Here is an 8,198-nt window from a genome sequence, read left to right as displayed (position 1 = left end):
ATGAAACTGTCTTTTTTCTAAAATGAACTCGTAATGAGAATTTACAAAGGAAGCCAGCAAGCCCGTCAGATAGCCAACTATCAACTTCATAGCTTTATCTTAAATGGAAGGCCCCCTGTGCTATACGCTGTCAAAAGATTTTGAGATGTCAAAGGAGGAAGGCAAATGTCACACCTCTGCAATGGTTGCTCGCTCACTCCTGATACTGCGCAATGTGAACTTCTAACGTAGATCAATTTCTACAGAATAAAGAGGTGTTCCCACAGCCCTTCTCCTTCTGTTCAGAAAGTACATATATGCTACCTTTTTCGTTAGACTCAAAATACTTATATGATAGAAGGAGAGCTTTCACCTTACAGTACTAATACTCCTGGTTTAGTCCAAATATGTTTTTCAAAACGGAGGGAGGCTAGGAGTAAATGTCCATGCTGCTGACCTCACACTAAAAACTGGATAATCTAAGCACAGAAACAATTTTTTTGAGATTTTTGCCACCTCCCTTTTCATACCCATATAGATCCACTGAAAGTCCCCCCCCCCTTAAAGTTGTCAAACAACTTTGGTCCTCAGTTGTATAGATTAGGAGTAAGCGTTTGATTATGTTGATAGAAGAGCTTTAGCAAATACATTAAAGTGATTAGTGCTATATACGAGAATAACATTGCTGTGGTTAAGGTAGGGAAAGAGGTTAGTAGCAGATTTTGTATTAAATCAGGAGTTAAGCAGGGTTGTGTTCTATCCCCTTTTATATGGATCATTTAGATGGACTTTGTCTTAAGGAGCACAGGAAACACAATGGGAGAACACGGAATCAAATGAGGAGGATAAACTCTCCTGTACACAGATTATGCTAATGATTGAAGCATCCTAGATGAAAGTGTGATCAAAATGAATGAGCTTTTAGAGGTTTTGCGAGTTCAGGGTGCTAGAATAGTTTGAAAATTAATGGTAAGAAGACTAAGTCACTAAAGCTAGGAATAAGAGAAGGTGAAATGGCGACATGGGGTAACGAAAAGATTGATCAGGTGGGCAGCTTCACTTACCTTGGTAGTAATATTTGTAAAGACGGTGGGAGCAGTAAAGATATTAAAAGCAGAATAGCCAAGGCCCAGGTGTTTTTTTCACAGTTAAAAAAAGTTTGGAAGAATAGGACGATAAGTCTGCAAACCCAGATTAGAATATTAAGGTACGGTGACGAAAGTGGCCAAATATGGCTCTGAAGCCAGGGCGCTCCGAAAATTTCAGAGAAATTACCACGGATTGTCCTGGGTACCCGGCTGACTGACCATATTTCAAACAGTATGCTGTCGGAAAAATGTGGTTCAACCTCACTTTCTAGCGCAATAATGAAAGAAAGGTTGAGATGGCTAGGGCACGTTCTGCGGAAGGATGGCAGATTGCCGAAGATCATCCTTGTTGGCCAAACGTGTGGGGTAAGACGGAAAGCAATTCTTCCTCGTCTAGGCTGGTGGGGTGTCATAAAGAAAGATTAAAAGGAAATTAGAACTTCCTGGGATGGTATAAAGAGGAAGGCTTTGAATAGATTGAATGGAGGAGGAGCTTGCGAAGCTGTGTTGGCCACAGGCGGCTTGGTGCAGTGGTGAGTTGTTAGTAGTAGTAATAGTAGTAGCATATACCTGCTGATAGAAACATGTTCATGAATTAATGAAGCCTCGATGGGAACTTAACTCGATGGGAACAATTGAGTCTACCTCTGGAACTTTTTTAGATGCATTTCTTGGCAATCAATTACTACAAACCCAGTTAAAACTGGTTTGTCACCGTTCCATCTTTTCGATGCTAATGATGATGCAGTTTCAATTTGATCGGTAGCTTCCCTCCGAAGCTCTTAAGCTATAATCTAGGGTACGTAATACATAAAACATTCGGGAGCAAGTAATAATGGAAAAAACGGTAGGGACTAAGAAATTGTAAAGAAAATTAATCGATTTTTTCTAAGATATCTGGGAGATTGGGTGTCAGCTTTTGGTTTTCTAGTTTTTTTTAAATTTTTAATCAAGCTCTACAAGATATGGCAACATCGCAACATATAATGTTGCTACACAAGGTACTGCTTAATGGATGCTACTATAATGTATTAATGGTTGCTACTATAATGGATGAGATAGTGTGATCTTTTTGGGTATCTTTGGAATCATTTTGGGAAGGTACATAATACAGAAATATTCGGGAGTATGTAATGATGGGAAAAGAAACGGTACGAAATAAGAAATGGTGAAGGAAATTAAATGGTTTTTCTAAGATTTCTGGGAAATTAGGTGTCGGCCTTTAGTTTTCTGAAATTATTTTTTTATTTTTTTTTTTAATAAGCAATACAAGATACGGCAAGATCGCAAAATAGCTCTAAATAGTTTGGCAACACAAACTAGAAACACAATCTAATAATAGATGAGATAGTGTGACCTTTTTGGGTATCGAATCCCTTTAATCAAAGAAAAATTCATCGAATATCCCAAAAACACTTAAAAATATTATTCAATAGCTCATTATGAACCTTACCATTACAGCCCAATCAGGGAATAAAAATCATTCAATTCTTAGCATCGATATGATATAATAGCTAATAGGTGAAGAGACAATAATAAGAGATTAGTAAATACTCTTTCTTTTTATTTTCTTATTTATTGAATTATTTACCTTTACAGAGCCTTTTTCTTCGCCTGCAAGCTCTGCTTCTTCTTCAGCTTTTTCACGCTTTAGTAGCTCAAGCTCTGCTCTATCCTTCGCTTCTTCTTTCTTTTTCTTTTTCTCAATACGTTTCTTGGTTCCTTTTCCAAGTTTGAGCATAGTTTTCTAAGCTAATACAATGCACCTGGAAATAATACAATTCAGAAACAAAATAACAGATGCTTTTAAACTTTTAATATTGTAAATACAAATTAATAATATCAAATACAAATTATTAAAAGCAATCCTATCCAGTTATGAATTGGACATTCAAAACAAATAAGTATGTTGCGTGGACGATTCGTTCTATTTTTAGGGCTTTCTATTGAGGATTGCGCGCTCTTCTCTGGTAAGATGGGTTTAGTGTTGCTTTTAAGGGATTGAACATTAGATAAACAAACTTTGAAGCCCTAAAGTTCCTTATGTTTTTTTATGGCACTTGGTATTAACCAAGTGATATATAGCAATCGCCAATTCTGTCGGTCTGTCTGTCTGTCTTTCTGTCGGTCTGTCTGTCTGTCTGTCGGTCCCGGTTTTGCTACTTTAGGCACTTCCAGGTAAGCTAGGACGATGAAATTTGGCAAGCGTATCAGGGACCGGACCAGATTAAATTAGAAATAGTCGTTTTCCCGATTTGACCATCTGGGGGGGGGGAGTGGGGGGCCGGTTAATTCGGAAAAATAGAAAAAATGAAGTATTTTTAACTTATGAGCGGGTGATTGGATCTTAATGAAATTTGATGTTCGGAATGATATTGTGTCTCAGAGCTCTTATTTTAAATCCCGACCGGGTCTGATGACAATGGGGGGAGTTGGAGGGGGGAAACCTAAAATCTTGGAAAACACTTAGAGTGGAGGGATCGGGATGAAACTTGATGGGAAAAATAAGCGCAAGTCCCAGATACATAATTGACATAATCGGAACTGATTCGCTCTCTTTGGGGTAGTTGGGGGGGGGGAGTAGTTCTTAAAAATTAGAAAAAATAAGGTATTTTCAACTTACGAACGGGTGATTGGATCTCAATGAAATTTGATGTTTAGAAGGATATCGTGTCTTAGACCTCTTATTTTAAATCCCGACCGGATCTGGTGATGGGGGCGGGGAGTTGGGAGGGGGAAACCTAAAACTTGGAAAACACAGAGTGGAGGGATCGGGATGAAACATGGTGGGAAAAATAAACACAAGTCCTAGATAGATGATTGACATAAACGGAACGGATCCGCTCTCTTTGGGGTAGTTGGGGGGCGATATTTCTGAAAAATTAAAAAAAATGAGGTATTTTTAACTTACGAACGGGTGATCGGATCTAAATGAAATTTGATATATAGAAGGATATCATGGCTCAGAGCTCTTATTTTAAACCCGACCGGATCTGGTGACATTTGGGGGGGGGGAGTTTGGAGGGGGAAACCTAAAACTTGGAAAACACTTAGAGTGGAGGGATCGGGATGAAACTTGGTGGGAAAAAAACACGAGTCAGAGATACTTGATTGACATAACCAGAACAGATCCGCTCTCTTTGGGGTATTTGGGGAGGGGGGGGTTAATTCTGAAAAATTAGAAAAAATGAGGTATTTTTAACTTACGAACGGGTGATTGGATCTCCATGAAATTTGATATTTAGAAGGATATCGGATCTCAAAGCTCTTATTTTAAATCCTGACCGGATCTGGTGACATTGGGGGAAGTTTGGGGTGGGGAAACCTAAAATGATGGAAAACGCTTAGATTGGAGGGATTGGGATGAAACTTGGTTGGAAAAATAAGCAGAAGTCTTGCATACATGATTTACATAATTGGAACGGATCCGCTCAATTGCGGGGGGGGGGTAATTCTGAAAAATAAGAAAAAATTACGTATTTTAACTTACGAAGGAGTGATCGGATCTTCATGAAACTTCATATTAGAAGGACCTCGTAACTCCGATATCTTATTTTAAATCTCAACCGGATCAAGTGTAATTGGGGGGGGCAGTTAGGGGGACCGGAAATCTTAGAAAATACTTAAAGCGGTGAGATCAGAATGAAACTGGATGGGAAGAATAGAAACCTGTCTAAGATACAAGACTGACATAACTGACCGGATCTGCTCTCTTTGGTGGAATTGGGGGGGGGGGGTAATTTTGAAAATTGAGGTATTTGTAACTTACGAAAGCGTGGACAGATCTTAATGAAATTTGATATTTAGAAGGATCTTGTGCTTTAAAGTTCTAATTTCAAATTCCGACCAGATCCTGTGACATTCGGGGGAGTTGGAGGGGGAAACCACAATTCTTGGAAAACATGAGATTGGGTATTTATATCTTACGAATAGATGATCGGATCGTAATGAAATTTGATTTTTAGAAGGAATTCATGTCTCAGAGCTCTTATCTCAAAACCCGACCAGATCTTTTGACATTGGGGGAGTTGTAGGGGGAAATCTTGGAAAAACACTTGGAGTGGAGGAATCGGGATGAAGCTTGGTGGATAGAATAAACAAATGTCCTTGATACGTGATTGACAGAATCGTACTGGATTCGCTCTCTTTGGGGGAGTTGGGGGGAGGAGCTCAGTGATTTGGCGAGTTCGGTGCTTCTGGACGTGCTAGGGCGATGAAAATTGGTAGGCGTGTCAGGGAGCTGCACAATTTGACTTGATAAAGTCGTTTTCCCCAGATTCGACCATCTGGGGGCAAAAGGGAGAGGAAAAATTAGAAAAAATTAGGTATTTATAACTTACGAGTGGGTGATCGGATCTTAATGAATTTTGATATTTGGAAGGACTTTGTGACTCAGAGCTCTTATTTTAAATCTTGACCGGCATTAAGCCTCTTATTTTCCTTTTTAAATCAATCTATTGATTCATAGAATTTTGTTAGAGCTCATACCATATGATCTCTTGGCTCTTAGCTCTTCTCGCCTCGTCACAAGTGCCATATGAACTCTTAGCTCTTGTTTTTAAACAATATTATGTTGCATTATATCTAAATATAATTTTGATCGATTGGGATTTTTTTATTTACAAAATGCTATTGATTTTAAGTTTGTCAGGATGCAATAGCATCACAATCATCTTATTTGTCATGTTTTGCGTCTATTGATCCCGAAAAACAAAGGCTGGAAAATAGTTTTCTATGAGACTCTAACTGAATATGAGGTACGAGAGTTATCGATCTATGAAACAGTAAAAAGAGACATTGGAACTTAAAACCATAATGTCAGATCAAGTTAACCTGTAAGAGACACAAAGATTTTTACCCTAGAAAACCTAAATACGCGAGTCTTATGAATCTATATGTGACCCTATGGCCATATGATAGTGGTTTTTTTGGCTGGATTTCTGGAAATGACATAGTCTAGGGGTTTACCTATTAATTAGTTTCAAGCTGGGATCGAAGAACGCAATTCTGACAGCAATTTATTTCAGCCATTATCAGAATCAATGTACAAGTAAAGAGAGACCTTTTATTTCTCTCCGGTCTCAGCGTATAAAAGGGACGGTTATAAAAACTTGGAAAGAGGCTCATTTCGATCAGATATTGAAAGTTCTAGCGTGTACCTTCTCAAGGCGAAAGTAATTAGAAGGTAAAAGTCCCTTCTCTCGTATTCTTTTTCATTCCCAAGCACCCCCGGTGCCCCCTTCAATTCTTGAAATACTTACTTCACTCAGATTGAGCGAAAATTCCAGCAACCGTTTCCATCGGCGGGGATATAATCCACGCAGCCCATGGTTAAGGGCTCCAAATTATTTAACTGGCCAGTATTCACAGATAATATTGGTTAAATAGGAGGGATGGTCACACTTTATTAAAACTGGAGTCTTGAAAGGAATTCAAATATGTATCATTGAAATTAAAATCGAGCCCTTAACCCATGAGAAACACCCGACGTGCCTCGAGCACCTCTTCATATCCCGATAGCATTGGATCAAACTTCTGGGATGAACATTTTGCCCAAAATAGTCGAAATACTCGATAAATATGCAATTGGAAATGGTGTTTTTCAGAGGTTTCTACCATTTTTTAACACAGCTAATTAAAGCTGGCATTGCTATCCTAATGTTAAACTCTAGCACAAACAGCTTGGTTTGAAGTGGTGGCAGCCCCCCTTTTTATTTATAGGATAATCCAAAATGTGATATTGAAAATGGAGAAAAATTTAATTTTAAATTTTGGTTCAACTAATAGTAAAGCTTGACATTAGAATTGAGAACGAACACAAATTATTTAATTAAGGGGGCTGCCGTCCGCTAAACCCCTTCCTTTCTAATAAAGTTTCCAATTAGTATTATAGGTACTTTACATAAAGCCAAAGTTAAATTTTTGTAGAAAGAGTGAGGGGTTTATGAGGACGGCATCCCACCTCATGTATAGGGAGAATCTATTTTCGTATTGAGTTTTAACCACACTCTATACGTTAATTTTTCAAAACAAAACCATTTTTAAGTTTAAGCTTAAATTTTTAAGATATTCAAAAAATAAGCAGATTTTAGTGTATTAAGTTTTAAAAGTATACATTAACTTTAAAAAGTGTATTTTAGGTCTAAATTACCCAACTTGCTGCAACAGGTCTCTTGAATCGATATGAGGGGAAAAGGTATAACCTCAAACCTCTATATATTTGGGCCGAACGTCCAATATTCATACTCAGGAGTGGCAGTTTCCCTTTTAATGCAGCAGTATTTCGAGCGCAAAATAAAACACGACGCTTCTCTACTTAATTACACAGAGTCTGGAGCGTGGGGGGTAAACTCCATGAATATATATATATATATATATATATATATATATATATATATATATATATATATATATATATATATATATATATATATATATATATATATAACGTGATAATGGAAAAAGAGGCAATCTTACAAACACAACGGATGGATTATATGAAAAAAAGTTTTATGAAAAGTCAGATAGTTTTATGTGGTAGATCTAATGTAAAATGATCTCTTGTCCACAAATGATATGCTTTGGTTTTCAACAGCAGAAACACTTATTTAGCTCCATTAAGAAAAAATCTTATTTGGAAAGATCCCAATATTGAAAAGTACATACGTTACTAACATATTTAGCGTTTCCGCAAAAACCCGGATAAACAAAAGACCAGACAACCCCATGGAAGTCACAACCCGGGAGAAGACTCTCCAGGGGTTGTAATGCGAAACTCTTTAGAAAATAAACTGCTCTAAGTTTACAGAAAACACCTTTAGATAAATTTAGACCACCTGTGAGCTGTGTCAACACCTGCTAAATTTGGAACAAATAAATTTGCAGTACTTGACAGTCGTCAGGTAAAATACACATATAGATCGATTTAAATAATATACATGTACTTACAAACCACAACCTACTTAAATCACATAGAAAAGTGTAATATTTTACTTTTTGATGATCTGTTTTGTTTTTTAACAAAACGAAATGGTCAAAAATTGTAAAACTTACAATCTTAACTTACGGTTTAGATAAATTTTACAAAAAATGGTTATAAAAAAGTAAGTGAAAATTCACAACCCTTGCGAA

The sequence above is a fragment of the Artemia franciscana genome, unplaced genomic scaffold (genome assembly GCF_032884065.1).
Source record: "Artemia franciscana unplaced genomic scaffold, ASM3288406v1 Scaffold_1803, whole genome shotgun sequence".
Classification (NCBI taxonomy): Eukaryota; Metazoa; Arthropoda; class Branchiopoda; order Anostraca; family Artemiidae; genus Artemia; species Artemia franciscana.
This window is presented reverse-complemented; position numbering follows the sequence as displayed.